The 20,289-nt window shown below is 41.7% G+C and overlaps 1 pseudogene; it reads left to right on the plus strand.

Moving 5' to 3' along the window:
• Nucleotides 1-7,438: 7,438 nt before the first annotated feature.
• On the plus strand, nucleotides 7,439-7,537 carry LOC145593296 (small nucleolar RNA R71; annotated as a pseudogene).
• The last annotated feature ends 12,752 nt before the right edge of the window (nucleotides 7,538-20,289 follow it).

The raw sequence follows: 20,289 nt of genomic DNA on the forward strand, positions 1-20,289 counted from the left end.
AACCCGGCTCTCTCAACAAAATCAGCATCTTCCTCCATCTCATCCTCATCAATCCTACCATTGTCCCTAGGGACCATCCAAACATTCCTAGCTTGGCGAAAAAGGGAGGTAACGGCTGGGTTAGGGAGAAGGCAATGGTGGGTATTCCTCACTAGCCAAGAGTAGGTACCGGCTCTCTTAGTACTAGTTATGAAACGGAGGGTGTTAACATGCCTCAAACTAATCCAAATGTCTTCACTCCCTCTAACCGGAGTGCAAGACTCTAAGAACCGTTCTTGGTTAAAATACCTCACCAAACGGGTCACCATTCCCCCACAATGAACCTCCCCTGTCTTAACCCCATGCATGATCTCCTTGCACCCTTCCATGAAAATGTACTCAAAATTAATCCTAGATCCAAACTCCGGCTTAGTAGCCATCAACAAAACCATGATCTCCTCTCGAGACAACTTTCCCAAATCTTGCTTACTATAAACCGAGTACCCGAGAATTCTATGGAGGATCCTAAGGGCCGGATGAATGATCTCACTAGCAAGGGAAGTTTTGGAGTCAAATTGCTTTTTGTGGGCTATGGTTCTCCACCAAGTAACCTCATTATACTCACTTTGGGCATGGGAGATAAGGGGCTCGAAGATATCACCATTTGGGTTAAAACCTAGGGCCACATTAAACTCGGCTAGGTTCATGGTGTGCTTAACATTGAAGAGTTGGAAGGAGATGATGTAGTCGGTTTCCCCGACCCTATTGAACTCAAAGGTGGAGAAAAACTCAATTGAAGGCTCCAAGTAGGTGCGGGGGTTAGATTTCGAAAACTCACCTAAACTTAGGTTATTGAGAAGCACATCAAGGTCATTATCTATCCCTAGCTTGGCCATGTCATCACGAAAATAATGCGCGGGTGGGTCTAAACCTTCGGTCTTTCATTTTGTTATAAATGGGCAATTGTTTAGACCGGTTCCACAATTTTAGAGGTGGTAGAGGAGGAGGGGCGTCATCTTGGGTGGAAGAGTGTGTTTGGGGTTTAGGGTTTGAGGATTGGCCTTGAGAAGATTGGCCGGGAGATTGGGTCGAGCGGTTCTTACTACTCTTGGATCGTCTCAACAAATTCATTTTCGTTTTTTTTTTACCACACAAATTCACAAAACAAAATCACCAGGAATAATCCAACTCCCTCAATCAAGAAATAAACACCTCAAACACTCACAATCCTCCTTTCAAATCCAACCAAACCCCCAAAAACTACAAAGTACCTGTTTCAATCAACACAACAACCAAAATTCCACAACAAATACCAATATCAACAAACATCCATCAAATATATGCAAGATTTATCAAGAAAAACAATCATCACTCAAAAATACCAAATTTCACAAAAATAGCCATGAAACACAAAATCATGCTCAAAATCAAGATAATGCCAACCAATGTAAAGAAATCAAGTGAAATTGACAAGAATAATACAAAGGTTAGAAGTATACCAAGATTGGAGACACAAATCAAGCATAGAACACCACACTCTACCGAAATTTGCCGAAAAACCACGAGAAACTTGAGTAGAAATGATGTTATGGAGAAATAAGGTAGATTTTGTGAAAATTTGATGGAAATTTGAAGAAAGGAGTAAGGATTTGATGATTTGGGGTTAGGGTTTGAGAGTTTTAGAGAGAGAAAGGGGAAAATTAGAGAAAATATGAGAAAATAAGAGAGGAGAGAGAGAAGAAGGGGGTACCGGGTTAAAGAAGACCCAGGACCCCGCGTCCGCTCCCGATAATGCCGCGGTCTCGGGAACTCTCCCGCGCCCGCGGAGAGACCGCGGGGAGTTCCTGCCCAAAATTTGTGATTTTCATACCTGATGGGTGCCGCGCCCTCTCCAAAATTGCCGCGCCCTCTCCAAAACTTCCCGCGCCCGCGGAGAGACCGCGGGGCAACTGTGGGAAGTTCCTGATCCAAAATCTTGAATTTAGCTGAAATAAGGGCCGCGCCCTCTCCAATTTTCCGAGACCTCTCCAAACTCCCCCGCGCCCGCGGAGAGACCGCGGGGCAACCGCGGGGAGTTCCTGATTGGAATTCTCTTTGAAAGCTGGAGAGGCCCCCGAGGTCTCTCCAAGCTCTCGGGGAGCCCTCTCCCCTGCACTCTGAACTCTTCATAAAACCCCTTCTTTCCAACAAGTGATGACAATAGGCAACCTACAAAACAAACACAAAACCAACACTAAATAAAATCAAAACTAAACAAGGAAAATGAAAAGGAAGGAAAAGAAAAGAAAAAGAGATGAGAATCCGGGTTGCCTCCCGTAAGCGCTTTTGGTTAACGTCGTTAGCTCGACGTGCATCACCCCACTCAAGGTGGTTGGAAAAGAATCATTTTGTGGACAAGACCAACAAACACTTTGTCAAAGTACTTCTTGAGCCGATGACCATTATCCTTAAATGATGATGAGGAATCCAAAGGAGAAATTTCCACGGCACCATTACCAAAAACATCCTTCACCAAGAACGGACCACTCCATCTTGACATGAGTTTTCCGGGGAACAACTTCATTCTAGAATCATAGAGGAGGACTTTGTCACCTACCCAAAACTCCTTTTTCTCAATCAACTTGTCATGAACTTCTTTGGATCGAGCTTTGTAGGTGCTAGCACAATCGTAAGCATCAAGTCGAAGTTCCTCTAATTCATGAAGGTCCAACCACCTCTTCTCTCCCGCACTTGCTAAGTCAAAATTTATCTTCTTGATGGCCCACATGGCACGATGTTCAAGCTCAACCGGGAGATGGCATGATTTCCCATAGACAAGGCGATATGGAGTGGTACCAATGGGTGTCTTAAAAGCCGTCCTATAAGCCCATAGAGCATCATCCAATTTGTCCGCCCAATCATTTCTATTGCAAGCAACCGTCTTTTCAAGAATAAGCTTGAGTTGACGATTTGAAACCTCAACTTGGCCACTCGTTTGAGGATGATAGGGAAGCCCAAATCGTTGATGCACACCATGTTTCCTCAACATCTTTTGAAAGGCATTATGGACAAAGTGGGATCCATTATCACTTATCACCGCTTTTGGGACACCAAACCTTGGAAAGATGATCTTCTTGAACAACTTCAATACAACCTTGTGATCATTTGTTGGAGAGGCAATGGCCTCAACCCACTTAGAAACATAGTCCATCGCCACAAGAATATATTGATTCCCGTATGAAGAGGGGAATGGTCCCATGAAGTCAATTCCCCACACATCGAACACCTCCAATTCAAGGATAGGTTGTTGAGGCATCTCATTTCGCTTGGAAATGTTCCCAACTCGTTGACATTGGTCACATGACTTAACAAAGCCCCATGAGTCCTTGAAGAGATGTGGCCACCAAAAACCACTTTGAAGAACTTTAGTAGCGGTCTTGGAAACACCCATGTGTCCACCACTAGGATCCGAGTGGCACATTTTTAAAACACTAGGCACCTCTTCGTTTGGAACACAACGCCTAAGTAAGCCATCAACCCCACGTTTGTATAAGATAGGGTCATCCCACAAATAGTGCCTTGCCTCTCTTTTGATCTTCTTCTTTTGGTTCTTGGAGAAAGAGGGTGGAAACTCCCCACATGCTAGAAAATTAACCAAATCGGCATACCATGGGAGTTCCTTCACCTCTATGGCATACAAGAAATCATCAAGCATTCTATCTTCTATTGGTAGACCATCATCATGAATTTGATCCCCTTCAAGGCGAGAAAGATGGTCCGCCACAACATTCTCCGCACCCTTCTTGTCCCTAATCTCAATCTCAAAAGCTTGCAATTCAAGTACCCATCGAATCAACCTTGGCTTGGACTCTTTTTTAGCAAAGAGATACTTGAGGGCCGCATGATCTGTGAAGACTATGGTCTTGGAACCCAACAAGTAACATCGGAATTTCTCAAAAGAGTGCACAATTGCCAAAAATTCCTTTTCCGTTGTTGTGTAGTTCTTTTGAGCCCCATTGAGAGTGTTGGACATATAGTAAATCACATGAAGTTTCTTGTCTACCCGTTGTCCCAAAACACCTCCAATTGCCCAATCACTCGCATCACACATCAACTCAAAAGGAAGATCCCACCTTGGGCCTTAAACAATAGGAGTAGAGATTAGGGCCTTCTTCAATGTATCAAATGCCTTCAAGCATTTGTCATCAAAATTGAACTCAACATCTTTTTGAAGAAGGTCATTTAGGGGCTTAGCAATGAGTGAAAAGTCCTTAATGAATCTCTTATAAAAACCCGCATGACCAAGGAACGATCTCACTCCTTTGACATTTATCGGAGGTGGAAGTTTTTCAACCTCAATGCCCCTATTTGAAATCTTGTGCCCAAGCACTATACCTTCCTCCACCATGAAGTGGCACTTCTCCCAATTAAGCACCAAGTTGACCTTTTCACATCTCTCTAGGCATCTTTCAAAATTTTTGAGGCAATCCTCAAATGTAACACCTCCCACAGAAAAATCATCCATGAAGACTTCCATTTCCTCTTCAAGCATGTCCCCAAAAATGCTCATCATACACCTTTGAAAGGTCGCCGGAGCATTACACAATCCAAAGGGCATTCTTCTATATGCAAAAGTACCATAAGGGCATGTGAAGGTTGTCTTTTCTTGATCCTCGGGATGAATAGGAATTTGAAAGAATCCCGAATATCCATCAAGGAAGCAATAGAATTTGTGCCTAGTCAACCTTTCAAGCATTTGGTCAATAAAAGGGAGAGGGAAGTGATCCTTTTTGGTTGATGTGTTTAGACGTCTATAGTCTATACACATCCTCCAACCGGTGACCGTTCTAGTTGGAATGAGCTCACCTTTCTCATTCTCAACTACGGTCATACCCCCCTTTTTAGGAACGACATGCACGGGGGAGACCCACCTTGAGCTTGAGATGGGGAATATGATTCCCGCATCCAAAAGCTTGGTGATCTCTTTCTTGACTACTTCTCCCATTTGGGGATGTAGTTTCCTTTGTCGTTCAATAGAAGGAAGGGCACCTTCCTCAAGCGTTATGTGGTGTTGGCACAAAGCGGGGCTTATACCTTTAAGGTCATCAATTGTGTACCCCAAAGCACCTTGGTGTTTTCTCAAAACACCACATAACGCTTGAGCTTGGCTCTCGCTCAAGGATGCACTAACTATCACGGGGTAAGAAGAATGAGGGCCCAAGAATTCATACCTAAGGTGTGATGGTAGAGGTTTGAGCTCCACCATAGGCACACCATTACCTTCTTGTGATGTGGCCACTTGCAAAGCTTCATGGCTTGAGATTCCAAAACATGTTTGCTCATCCACGTCCTCCACACTTCCATCAAGTAACTCCTCATAGAAAGTCATCTCCTTGCATGAAGCACCTACCTTGTCTTTGTTCAACAAAATATTCTCAAGAGCATCGTTAGAAGTGAGCAAGTGCTCATGCATGGAAGACACAACAATATCAAGTGAATCAATCATCATACAATTTTCCAAAGAAGAACATGGATATTTCATGCTTTCATTCAAATCAAATACTATAACCTCTTCTCCCACCTTAAGGGAGATCTTAGCATTTCTCACATCAATCATGGCTCCCGAGGTAGCAAGAAAGGGTCTACCCAAAATGATCGAAATGGTGGCATCCTCATCCATTTCAAGAACAACAAAATCCACGGGAAACACAAACTTCCCCACCCTCAAAGGGACATCTTCTACCTTACCTTTTGGAAATTTGATAGACCTATCCGCTAATTGCAAGGTAATGTTAGAAGGTAAAAGTTCCCCTAGCTCAAGTCTTTGATAAACCGAATATGGCATTAGGCTGACACTAGCTCCCAAGTCACATAAGGCATTATCAATTTGCATCTTGTTAATTGCACAAGGGATAGAGAAGTTCCCGGGTCCTTCAACTTGGGTGGCATTTTGTTCATGATGATAGCACTACAATTTTCGGTCAAATTGATGGTTTCCACAACCTCACAAGTTCTTCTCCCACTCAAAATATCCTTGAGGAATTTGGCATAGTTTGGCATTTGGTTGATCACATCGGTAAAAGGTAGAGAAAGGTGGAGTTGTTTTAGCATCTCAATGAATCTCCCAAATTGTTCATCCAATTTGTGTCTCATGAATTTTTGTGGGTAGGGGAGTTTGGGTCTCACAATCTCTTTCTCTACTTTCACCTCTCTAGGTGTCTCAACAACGACCTCATCCAATGATGCCCTTTTTTCCTCATCCTCAACCAAAACCTCCCTAGGAATCTCCTTATCTACATCCTTCCTAGGCAATACCTCCTCAAGTACCTTTCCACTCCTAGTAACAATAGCATTCACGGGTTTCTTGGGGTCAAGACCTTGGAAAGGTAAAGAAGAAGGGCTTGCATGATCTTTCAAGGCATTAGCAAGTTGAGAGATTTGGTTTTCAAGCATTTTATTGTGGGTCATCATTTCATTGAATTTTTTATCGCTCACGGCCATGTATGTGTTCAACAACTTGGTTTGATTCTCAATTATCTCCTCCAAATTAGTCCTAGGTGAAGAAGGTTGAGAATAGGAACTTTCACCTTGAGTTTTTGGAACAAACCCGGGTGGGGGACCTCTTTGAGAATTATTTTGAAAATTACCCCGTCCTTGATTGTTCCAATTACTCCTATTTTGACTTTGGCCATAGCTTTGATTATGGTTTCCACCACCTTGATTATGGTTACCACTACCTTGGTTATGATTTCCATAACCTTGGTTTTGGTTACCATAATTTTGGCCTTGATTTCCATAATATTGGCCTTGATTTTGGCCACTATAACCTTGATTATTATAGCTACCACGAGAACCTTGGTTCCCTTGGTTTCTATAACCACCACCTTGGTTATAGTTGTCAAAATTGCCTTGGCCTTGGAAGTTCCTATTCCATTGACCCCTTTGATTATCAAACCGTTGACCATTATTATTCGACACATAATTCACATGTTCACTCTCATGGTTATCAAACTCATCAACACATTCATTAGGACAAGAACTAGAGTCATGATCATATGATCCACATGCATCACAAAACAAGCATCCCAAAGGCATATTATGTGAAGAGGGAGGGGGTTGAGAGTTAGAAGGAGTACCTCTCCCCTTAAATTGGGAGGGAAGATTCGAAGCTTGAGAAGGGGAAGGAGTGCTCTCCAACTTAGCTTTGATTGCGGTGACCTCCTTTCCTAAGTTTGTCATTTGGGAGGAAAGGTTGTTGATTGCATTTAGATGGTCCACCGAGTACAATGAAGATTGCTTGCTTGAAGAGTCCCTCTCCCCATCTTGCCAATCCCTATAATATGTCACCACGTCCTCAATGATGTCCACCACTTCTTCTTCGGTTTTGTTCATGATAGGGCCCCCGGCCCCTCCATCAAGGCATCACTTGTTTTGGGGACTTAAACCGCCATAGAAGATTTGGATCACTTGGTATGTGGGGATTCCGTGGTGAGGGCACTCCCTTTGATACTCTTTGAATCTCTCCCATGCTTCGTAAAGGCTTTCACTCGGCCTTTGCTTGAACCCTTGAATCAAGGCTCTTGCCTCCGCCGTCTTCTTTTGGGGGTAGAAGCGGGACAAGAAAGCCTTTGTGACATCGTCCCAAGTTCTCAAGGAGTTGGGCTTCACCTCTTTGTCTAGCCACTCCAAAGATCTTCCTATTAGAGAGAAAGGGAACAACTTGAGGCGGATAAATTCTTGAGAAACCCCATTGACTTTGATGGTGTTGCAATATTTTTCAAACTCCTTTAGATGGTTCAATGGGCTCTCATTCTTAGCCCCATTATATTGCCTTCTCTCAATCAAGGTGATCATTGCCGGCCGGATTTCGAAGTCATTTGCCGGAGTAGTAGGTGGAGCTATTCCGCTCTCAAACCTATATGCCCCGGGCACTCCAAGCTCCTTCAAGGCTATTCTAGGATTTTCACCCATTCCTTGCTCTTCTTGAATTTCTTCTTCACTTGAAGAGCTATAACCCAAGGATCTATTATCCACTCTTCTTCTTGAAAGAGTCCTCTCAATTTCTGGATCAAGGGGAACAAGGGAACGATCACGGGTTCTATGCATGCAAAACTCAAACAAAAATATCAGTAGCACGGCTACAAGGGTAGCCTAAAGAAACAAAATCTTTTTGTATTTTTTTATAAAATGAAGTAGACTGAACAACAAAAGCTAAGCACCAATAGCAGTCCCCGGCAACGGCGCCATTTTGACAAGAGGAAAATGCATGTCGTTTTCTACCCTTTCCCCAAGCCAAACTAAATTTGTAAACACCTAACCAACCTTATATGAATATAGGGTAAGTTAAGGGTCGGTCCCAAGGGAATGCAATGATGAAAACTAAAGTCTAAGTCAAGCTACCTCGGAGTCGAAAATGAGATATTGGTTGGTACTAAAATGAACTAGATCAAATTCAACAAATAATCAAAGGTCTAAACACTAGGGATATGGGTTCCACATGCAAAATCAATGATAATGCTAGATTAAAGCTCAATCAATTAATTCAAGTATTGCAACGGACAAACAATAGTAGCAATCAAGAGAGTTCAAATACTATCTCCTATAGGCCAATGTAGTGGTCACTATGAAAGGCAAACCAAGAAGAATCATAAGCAAACTCAATCAATTAGAGCAACCTTTAAATCAATTGGTCATGTCATTAAGAGTTGCAATGCAATCTAGATTAATCTTATAGGGTGATCAATCCTAATCTAATCAATCTCATGCAAAACTATGTCAACCAATTTAATTGCAACAAATCAACCAATCAAAGAGCATCAACTAGCATTTCCATTAATCAAACATGCTTCCCCCTTTCCCTAGCAACTAATCTACCCACTAATCATGGTGAAATTGAAGAACAAATAACTAGAAATTGGGTTGATCATCATTCTATATCAAAATCTAATAGAAATCAAAGTGTTCAATATTATCAAACTCAAATCCAAGAAAAAACAAACATCAAGCAAAAGAATCAAATAACAAGTAAGTAAAAGATGAAAGAAAGAAGAGATTCTCACTAAAATTGATGATTGAAAATGAAGAAATCCAAACTTGATTGATCAAATGTTGAGTTACAAATCCAAAACCAAGAACTTCTCTCTAACTTCTCTCTCTAAAACTAAGCTAATGAAAATTATCAAAAAGTTCCCTTCAAAAAGGAAATACAATTCTATATATATGCTAAGAAGAAAACGGCAGCTCCCGGGGTCTCTCTCGATAAGCCCGCGCCCGCGGAAAAATGGGTGCGGAACCCTCCGCGGGCTGCCTGGGCAGCATCCGCGCCCGCGGCCTCAGGGGCCCGCGCCCGCGGCGAAGTCCCCTGCTCCCAAAGGCTGATCAGGGGAGCCGCGGTCTCTCTGAGCGGAGAGACCTCTCCAAATTACCCGCGCCCGCGGAGAGACCGCGGGGCAACCGCGGCTTGTTTCTCCCAACTTTTGGCATTTTTGAACAATAAGAGCCCGCGCCCGCGGCTTGAAGTCCCGCGCCCTCGGCCTGGAGAAAAGCTATGGAGACCTCTCCGAGGTCTCTCCAAGACCTCTCTAAGCCCTCTCTAGCCAAATGCTTCTTCCTTGCTTGATCATTGAGGTCCCGAATTGCATCCTTTGCCAAGGTGAATCTCACAATACCTACACAAGTAAACAAAGGAAGGAAATAAAAGGGAAAAAGAGCAAAATAAAGGAAAAACACGATAAAAACACGAGAAACATAAAGAAAGAGGAAAAAGGAGAAACTAAAGGAAAAAGGGCCAAAACTAAAAGAAAAAAGCAACAAAAAGGGAAAGAAATAACCTAAAAGACTACCTTATGAGTGCCATAAATGACACTCATCAGGTACCCCGCCAATTGTTTAGCATAGCTTTGGTTTATGTAGTATGGACATGTACTTAAGTTGAATTATGTAGCGTTTGATTATGTTCCTGCTTTTGTAGAACTGACTATATATTATGTAGCTTTTGATTATGTTATACTTCAGCATAGCTTTGTGGAAGTATATTTATTAATATTTTCGTAATTCAATTATGATTTTAATTATCACAGGTATTAGGTGCAGGAATATAGGTTTTGAATGATGCTAATTTTTTTTAAAAAATAATCGGAATTTGTTGAAATAGACTGTTTTTTTCGACGTAAATTTCAAGCTTAAAATCCGTCGAAAAAAGAGATTTGCGACGGAAAAACAGGGAAAAAATTCCGTCGCAGACCCATAATATTGCGACGGATTTTAATTCCTTTGTTAGTTTACGACTCACATTTTCGTCGTAAACGTGCGACGGATTTGAATTCCGTTGCAAAATTATTTATCTGCAACGGAAATATTCGGTCGGAAATGATTTTATAACGACCGATTTTTCTGTCGTTGGTAATTTCAATGACGGATTTTTCCGTCGTAAAACAGCGACGGATTATGAACTAAAGTCAAAATAATTTCCGACAAAAAAAGATTGGTCGGAGAATCCGTCGGAATACTCCTTTCCGACGGAATTTTCCTAGAAAATTCCGCTTTTTCCTAACAACGGTTTTCCAACAGACCTTAACGATGGAATTCCGTCGTTAAGGTGATTTGCGACGGAATTTCAAGCTTTAGCGACGAAAAAGTTCGGTCGCAAAACGACCTTTTTCTTGGAGTGAAGGCTGTTATTTAGCGCTGGTTTAAAAGATAAAACGCGCTTTTGTATGGAATCCTTTTCCTAATATGATTAAGCAATTAGACTCCGTGTTTATTAGTTATAAAAACAGATTTATCATAATAAAACACTTATTTTATTTCAAATCAAATTCATCATCTTCCCAAAAAGATAATTGTTAACGCTAACTCTATTAGAATTTAAAGAACCTTCTAAATTATTCTAGAAGATTAAAATCAATCCTAATAACTTTAGGAATAATAATTAATGGGCCCTCCACTAGATCATTGGGCTATAAAACCATTTCAAGCCCAACTTAGTATTTAGGCCATAACTTCCTCATTATTCATCGGAATTGGGCTTATAATATATCGTTGGAAACTCTTTGCGAGCCCGATCCAACTACACTTTTATTGACCCTTGTCATGGATCAAACTAAATTGGACTGACTATTTTCATAAATAGAATATATTTTCAAAAACAGAAAGAAGTATATATTTATTATCAAAACAACCGCATCACTTAGACTTATCACACTTTCACTTCGTTCGATAATCAAATGACGTGAATGGTACTCAACACTGGGTTTGGTTTTTGGGGAGACACAATTAGGTGTCTACAGACGCCCCCACTTTGACTGAGTTTGGAGAAACGCATGTTTCAAAAATGAAAGTCAAAGTAGCGATAGGGACGGAGAATGATTCAGAACGTTCTGCGATCCTAAATAATTCTTGTAACGCCGATACCTCCAAACTAGCGTTATTTAAACAGATAAAAGAGTTCAAAAACGTGTATCTTGCACCGTCGAGTACACGTCTCTAGGGTAAACTATTTTGTTGCTGCATTTTGTTGTGACGACCTCCACATTGCCTCGTGAACGCCATCTGAAGGTAACAATGCCTCTCTATTTTCATTTTCTTGTGACAATCCTCCACAATGCCTTGGGAAGATCGTCGAAGGTGACCGTACCTCGTCATCTTCAAGGTTGTGGCAGTACCTCGCCTCGGCAATACCTCGCCGCTGTAGACAATTTCCTCCTTGCTTTGGGACATCGTCGAAGATTGCTGCTTGTAGCTATCTCTAATTTTGTGGCAGTACCTTGCCACGGCAATACCTCGCCGCTATAGAAGATCGCTGCTTGTAGCCGTCTCCACAATGTCGTCTATACCTTGACTTGATTTTTTGTTCGATAACTTTCTCATCCCAATGAAAGTCGTCGAAGATCTCAGTGTCTTGTGATCCTCCATCTGCTGATGCTTCGCTTGAATGCTTTGTTGCTGTGCCAGTACCTCGGCGCATTTTGTAAATGGGCCGGTACCTTGGCGCTTGTGCTTGCTTGTGAACCATTACCTTTGTGCTTCGTAATGAGCCAATACTTAGGCGCTTAAGCTAAGTGAGACGATCGTTGCCAGGTCGATCACTTACTGCAATTGTAATCGAGCCAACTACTAATCATGTCAATTTCCTTATAAGGGCTAACTAGCGTACCAAGGAACCCAAAATTACTAAACTAGGTCCGCATAAGCGATTATGGGGGCCACAAGTTGTGTCGTTGAACCTGCACACACCGCTTCATGATGTTGCTGAGCATCGAGGCTGTCGCGATGCGACAAGAATCACGCAGCGCGTGATTTCTGTCGTTTCGCGTTAGAGTTGCGTTTTCCGAATAAAACCCCTTCTCCTTCCTCATTTCGCTGTTTGTTTTTTATCGTTCGAAATTTTGCAAAAAACTTCAAATCACTCGTTCTCGCTCGTTTGTCAACCAAATTTGCTCAAAAAAATTAAAGCTCTTCATCTCTAATTTCCCCGATCTATGTAAATTTTACTCGAACTCATCTCGGTTTTTGCTGAATTTCATGTGTTTTGTTCGCGGGTTTTCGAAAATTTCAAACCCAATTAGGATTTATTTGCTTTGTTTGTTGAATCTTATGCCACAAATTTACTTGTTTATGATTATATATTGTCTTGGGAGTGTTTTGAGACTTGTTTGATTCGATTTGGTGAAGAAATGAACATTTTGCCATTGTTGAACCCTTTGAGTTCGTGAGAACAATGTGGCTCATTCTTTATGTTTTTGCTAGCTATTCATGCTTAATCTGTCACAATAATTGTCATGGTATTGCAAGAATTTATTTGATCGCTTGAAAATACTATTTCTGCTTGAATCAAAATTATGCTCTGTTTTAGTACTATGTAGTCTCTTTTTTTTTCGAACATAGTATCATGCGGCTAGGCGAACCTTAGATACTATAGAACCTTTGATTTATTGTTGCTTTACATAATTTAGTATGTCTCTACGTCGTGGTTTCGGCTCACGCTCTCGCGGGGCTCACCGAGAGGACGAGCCTGTTGACGCAGGCAAGGGGGCTTCCACCAGTCTAGGGGAGTTCCCTGAGTGGGATGAGCATACCCTGTACTTTGTGCCCGAGTTTCACATCTCGGAGCGGGTGCGGCTTGGGATGACCGGTGATCGAGTCTGTTGCCATGGCTCAGGCAACGAGACCATTGGTCAGCTGTACGATCTTCGCTTTTGCGACAACAATGGGTTACGCGAGTTATGGGAGTCTTGTGGTCTGACCTCTTTGCTCCAGGCCACTCGAGCTCTGTACTCTTTTTCGTCGAGCCGTTCTCTAGTTCAAGCTTTGGTGGAGTTCTTTTGGAACACCACCAGCACCTTTCACTTTCCTTGGGGTGAGATGACGGTCACTCCTCTCGACTTCACTCTCATCACCGGACTGGAGTTCCGGTCAACTGTGGTTCCATTTGGCAGCGACATCAAGGTTTTCTCCCCAAAGGTAAAGGAGTTACTCGGCCCCATCGCTGTTCGAGCTCGCAGCAAGGCTCGGCCGACGCAAATTAGTGCCTGGTGTATTCGTCGGACCAAGCTAGCAAAGGCCTTTCAAGATGGTGCGACCACCCCGGAGCAACGGGTGCGCATTTTTGCTTTGATTCTTCTGTCGGGGACCTTCTCTCGTGACAAGGGTAGCCGCGTGCTGCTCTACTATATGCCTGCTCTTCGCGACCTTCGTATGGCAAGATCATATGATTGGGCCAGCTTGGCCTATGCTGACTTCCTGCTTGGATTGCGACTTTCTTGTCGCCATCGCAGGTTCGATGAGGAAGTCACACTTTCTAGTTTCTGGAGACTCGTAGAGGTATACTCTACTTTCTTTAACCAAAGATTGTCTTCGTTTTTGTGTTAGCACTTACTGACGCTTCCTTGTTTCATAGGTCTGGTTCTACGAGTATTTTCCGTCTTTTTCACCAGCGAGGCCTTTGCCTTGAGGGCTCCCCATTGCTGCTAGTTGGGGAGACCGCTATAGTGACCACACTGCTACTGCTCATGTTTGAGAGTTGATTCACTCGATATTCCTTCTTAGCACTTTTGCTTATATTACCCCTTAGTAGGATTTGATCTTATGGACACTCGTTTTGTAGGAGCTTGATGTTCAGTTTCGGCATGGGCTGATTTCGATTTTCCCGCATTGGTTGTTCTGTACACGGCTCAATGTCGGTATTTTCAGGGGACATACGACGTTGTAGTATGTTTGGGTGTGAGAGTTGCGATTCAGCACTCCTCAGGGTCCCTTGTTGTTCCTACTCGCCCTCCACGACACATGTTCGATCAGACGAGGCTGAGGGCTCTGGGGGCTAGGTCGCCAACGGGTATGGATTGGCGTAGTCATGTCCATCTGAACCGGAGTTATGGGGAGAGGCTTTTGCCGCGTTTGGCCCCACCACCTTGCTTTCTAGAGAGGGCAGAGGTACCTTTTGTATTCTTTTATATAGTCCATTGATAGCCCCCTAGCACATTCTAATCGCTTAGGTTTATTTTGATAGCCCCCTAGCAGAGTTTGTGCCTCCACCGACATCCATCGTTTACCAAGGCACTTTTGGTGCGGTTGAGGAGATGATTCCCCTGGCTCCCGAGACATGGAGTTTCATAGAGGAGTCGCTTTATTTGTCATTTTATCGCATGTATATTTTAATTATCTCTAACTTTGCAACCTTGACAGTTTTCTTGTGACGTGCTGACAAGGATGGCGAGAGGCATGGACGCCTTTCGTTACCAGCTCATGAGGTTGAGCCACCGAGCTACCTGTCGTTGCGGTGATGACGGCCTGGAGGTATTTCTCTTGACCTCCTCTTATGTTTGTTTACATTTGTCCTTCTTTACTTGACTTAGTTTGCTTTTTATATTTCAGCCTGTTCCTCCGATGCGCACTCGTACGAGACCCGAGGCTAGGAGGGAGAGATTGGGGTCTAACTCGAGGCATCGCCGTACCTGAGCTCGAAGTCAGGGCGGTCGAGCAGAGTCGGGCCATACTGCCAGACTAGAGGGCTCTGACTCTTTGTCTGAGGGTGTATCAATGAGACCGACCGGCTAAGGAGGCACGACATTGGCTCCTTCAGCGAGCGGTGGGACGTATGAGGTTGGCTCGTTGTCGTAGCAGCCACAGCATCCTCAGCATTTGGGAGTACAGCCGCAGGGTGAGGCAGAATGGACTGGCCCTACTATCTCAATCCCAACAACTAGTGATCAGAATGCTGGCAAGGGGTTGACTCAACAGACTACACAGTTTTTAAATACCTTCGGAGTTCCTCATCATCTGCGTCCTCCGCAGTCATAATTGTACCTGTGTATGTTATTATTTCAACTTTATAGGACTTTGCTTTCTCGACTTATCACTTGTGTTAGACACTTTGTACATATATATATATATATGATTACTATGTCTATTTTAGCCTTGCATTTTTTATTTTTCATTTTATGTGTATGTGAGTGTGTGAAAAATATGACTAACTTTTTGCGCAAAAATTTCCGTCATTTTTATTATCAATGGAGGGTATCCGACTTTCTCCCCCAAAATGAAAAAATGGAAAACAAAAGTCGAGTTTGACTTAAATAAACTTAAATTTAATTAAACTCAAAATAATTAAATATGGGACAAGTGTTTGTTATAAAGTTGGTTTTGAGTGGATAAGGCTTTGAAAAAGGTAAAAACCGTAAAATCATAGTGCGAAACCGAGTCGAAGTAAAAAAAAACACGAAGAGCGTTGCGCGTTAGGCTGACGTGGCATGAGCTTGGTTGTTACAATGCGAAAATCTTGTCGCGATGCGACAAACATCACGCAATGTGTGATTTCTGTCGCATGGCGCTGGTGATATTTTTCCGAATCCTTAAAGGATTCGGTTTGCGTTAGGTCTATGCATAAATAGCCCCCAAATCTATCGATTATGTATACATTGAAAAAATTAAAAATAATTCTAGCTTTTATTTCTCATCAAGTAATCATGTCTAAGAGTTTTAGCGATTTTACTCGTGAGTAGTGCCGGTCTTTGACCGCTAAGGAGAGAAAAGAGCTTAACTTTTCTGACTAGGGGGTATATATGGTATAAAGGGGGTAGATCTTGACATAGACTTTATTCATACCGCTTTATAGTATTGGGATTTAGATACTCATTACTTTAGACTTGGTTATGACGAAATTTGTCCTTTACCGGAAGAATTTGGTGCCATTCTAGGCTTCCCTTCCCTAAATCTTGCGGTAATTCCTAAAATTAGCAGGTATTATTATAAAGATTTTGAGCATTTCCTTAACCTTAGGGACAAGGACTTAAAAGATATAGTGCATGGGAATGTGGTTAATCTGAAGGAACCTGCACGTTTTTATTTTGACAGACCACGCTCTGAGTCTTTTCATGTTTATTGGAGGAGAGCCTTCCTTTTTTGCATGTTAAACCAATATCTCCTTACTAGTGGTAATATTCAGGAGGGCCAAGCGATTTTAGCATCTGTCATGGAGCAAATTGAATTAAGTAGAAATCCAATGCCTTTGATTGTTGGAGAAACCATGCTTGGTTTAGATGAATTAAAAAAGAATCCAAAAGCACCTCATCCAGGTTCTCCAATTAATACTTTTAATTACAGATATCAAAAATATTTAATTTTGTATAGTAATACTGATTATTTGCATTGAATTTTTACAGATATGGTTAATGGAGAAACTTGAATTAGTTAGCCCTTCTGACAATGTTCACAAATATACACCAAATTGTTTTGTAAGACGGAAGAAACGCTTTTCCATAAAGATGGGCCGCCGGGAGTGGAGTAGAATTTTGAAACTCGCGACTTTGACATCAAGTGGGTCGTTCCTTGGTGGAAAACTGAAAAGATGGTTGGTGTCAACAGTCAACCTTTTTGCCGTCTTCCTAGCTTGTCAAAGTTGACTTTTTATTACCCTTTTAGGGTATGGAGCGAATATGGTCTTGCTCAAACTGTTCCCTCTGGTGATATTTGTCGTCCCTATGAATTTCCTGTTTCACAGGATGTAGAGAGATTTGATGACTATTGGTGTGTTGGACCTTTATGGGAAGTTGTTACCCAAAAGGTCCAATCTTCTTTATCTAGGGATGTGAAGCAATGGCTACTTGGTAGATCTCAAAAGGACAAGAACAAAGCCCGAAAGCTGAGTAAGACCAATATGAAAGATAGCCTAGGGGATAAGAAAATTCCTCCTAAGGAGCTCTCGGGTGAAAGAGTTGAATTCAAGACTCCTATCATGCGTAAGAAGAAAAATACTACTAAGGGTTAAGAGAAAAGAAAAGATGACTCTGCAGAGAAGAAAGTTGGGGTTGAAAACAAGCACGGTGTTATGGCTATTGAAAAAACTATCAACACCAAAATCGAGTGTAGATCTTCTAAAGGATGTTTACTAGCAAAAGTGATGGATGATGAAGAAGAGGCAGACAAGAATTGGAAAAGGGCTAGAAAGGAAAAGACATATTAGAGCATTACTTTACTTTCAACTTATTAGACAGTTTTAATTTTAAGTCAATTTTATTTTTATGCTTTATTTAAAATTCCATCAATAATGTAATTTTTGCAATTTTCAGCTTTTTAAATTAAACCGACTTTTACATTAAAAATTTATTAAAGCAATGAAAACGTATTGAATTATTTCCGAGAAATATTCGAGTATGGAAGTCAAAAATTTCCGAAAAACACCGAAATTCGCCCAGCTTGATGCATAGCTTTTGGCGCTGCGAGTTTGAATTTATCGCAGCACGATGTGCTTATCGCGATGCGCTGCTTCCTGTCGTTGTGGGACAGATGTGGCGTGTCGCGCTGGACTAGATATTTGCGCACCGTTCGTTATATGTTGACGAATTGTCTTTTGTGAAGATTAAAGTGGCCGCACCTGTAAAGGGTTGCCTACGTATCCTTTCCTAAGAAATCAGGCTAAACATAGCTCTTTTGAGTATCTTAATCAAGTGATTATAGGTAGTACTTCTTAAGTTGGTCAAGATTTGTTATGTTTGAGAATTCATTTCCATCCATATCAGTTAGCTTTGTGCCACCCCTCGATAGCATGGTTTTGACAACATATGGTCCAAACCAATTAGGCCTAAATTTGCCTCTTGGATCTAGAACATTTTTCCTTAATGCCTTTAATACCAAGTCTCCTAGTTTAATGTTTCTTGTCTTGACCTTCTTGTTAAAGTGTCTAGCCATACGAGTTTGGTATCATTGATTATGATGTAGAGCTTCTAGTCGTTTTTCATAAAGTAGAATTAGCTCCTCATATCTTGCTCTAGTCTATTCGAATTCATCGAGTTTACTTTCCAATGCAATGCGTAGGGAATATATTTCTAGCTCTACAGGTTGTACGACATCCATTCCATAGACTAAGGAAAATGGCGTATCTCATGTTGATGAGCGAATTGACGTGTGATAACTCCAAAGAGCGAAATGGAGTTTGTTAGGCCAATCCTTGTAATTTTCTGTCATTTTCTCGATGATGGTTTTTAAATTCTTATTGCTTGCCTCTACTGCACCATTTGCTTGAGGCCTATAAGGGGAAGAGTGATGATGTTGAATGCCATAATTTTGTAGCAATTCTTCACATTCTGCTTGAGAGTGAGTTCCATTGTCACTTATCATTTCATGTAGGACTCCATATCGACATATAATATTCCTTTCAATAAAGAGTGCTACATGCTTGTCAGTGAGTTTTGCATATGATGCTGCTTTGACCCACTTCGTGAAGTAATCGATTGCTACCAGGATGTATTCATGACCTCCTGTTCCAGGAGGGGTGATCTTTCCAATGATATATATTCCCCATGTTGAGAACGGCTATGGGGATTTGTAGGTGTAAAGGAGTGACGGAGGAATGTGCTGCAAATTAGCGTATATTTGGCATTTAGGGCATCTTTTTACATAATGATGACAGTCCCTGTTCATGGAAGTCCAATAATATCCTTCGCGCATTATCTTTTGGACTAGCATCTTGCCATTCACATGTGTTCCACATACTCCTTCGTGGACTATTCTCATTGCCCTTTGTGCTTCCTTTTTGCCTACACATAAAAGAGCTTGACCTTTAGGCACCCTTTTGTGTAGCTCATTGTCTATGAGTACATATTGGGGAGCCAAAAGGCTTAAGGCTCCTTTAGCTCTCTTGTTAGCGTGGAGTGGATATTCCCCTTTGTTGACATAGTTAAGGATCTCCGTATACCAAGGTTCTTGTTCTTCTTCTTCTTCTTCTTGGATTACTTCATCGTCTTCTATAGCTTGAATGTAAGCGGGTTTATGCCTCTTTTCTATTGTCAAAGGCATTTGCTCAATTTCCGTGGGAATTCTGACCATCGAGGCTATTCTTGCCAAGGCATCGGCAAATTGATTTTCCTCTCTTGGTAGATATGTGTATTCTACCTTTTCTAACTGATTGGTGAGAGTTTTCAAATATGTTTGGTAAGGGGCTAAGCTTTCGCTCCTTACTTTCCATCTTTTGGAAATTTGATTGATGATCAAAGAAGAGTCTCCGAATATTCGAAGTTTCTTTACTCCTAATGCCAAAGCTGTTTTGAGGCCTACCACGCATGCTTTATATTCCGCAGCGTTATTGGTAACGTCAAAATCTAACTTTATGGAGATTGGGACATGTTCCTCTTTAAGCGATACTAATAATACTCCTACACCACAACCCTTTTTGTTTGATGCTCCTTCAAATTATAATGTCTAAGTATCATCTTCTGTAAGCATTGAGTTTTCGTCTGGAAACTCATTTTCATGCATTGGTGTCGAATCTTCTATTGGTAAATCCGCCAAGAAGTCCGAGACCACTAATCCTTTGATAGCCTTTTGAGGGATAAACCTTACATCAAATTGGGCTAAATTGACTATCCATCTTGATATTCGCCCATTAAGTGTAGATTTCTCGAAGAGATACTTTAGTGGATCCATGCGAGATACCACATAGACCGTATAAACGAGCATGTAGTATCATAACTTGGTTGTGGCCCACACTAATGCGAGGTACAATTTCTCAAGTGGTGTATAGCGTACTTCATACATGAGCATCTTTTTATTTAAGTAGTATATGGTGTTTTCTTTTCCTTCTACTTCTTTTGTGAGCATAACCCCCATTGTCTCTTTGGTGACTATTAAATACAACCTAAGAGGGATTCCCGGGAGCGCTGGTGCTAATACGGGAGGATTAGCGAGGTTGGCTTTGATCTTTTCCAAGGATTTTTGACACTCGTTGTCCCATATTAATGGCACATTCTTTTTAAGTTTCTTGAATATTTGTTCACATATTGTGGTTAACTTGGATATGAACCTACTTATGTACTGCAACCGGCCAATGAATCCTCGAAT

This window comes from Chenopodium album, chromosome 18 (genome assembly GCF_948465745.1).
Source record: "Chenopodium album chromosome 18, dcCheAlbu1.1, whole genome shotgun sequence".
In the NCBI taxonomy this organism is placed as follows: domain Eukaryota; kingdom Viridiplantae; phylum Streptophyta; class Magnoliopsida; order Caryophyllales; family Amaranthaceae; genus Chenopodium; species Chenopodium album.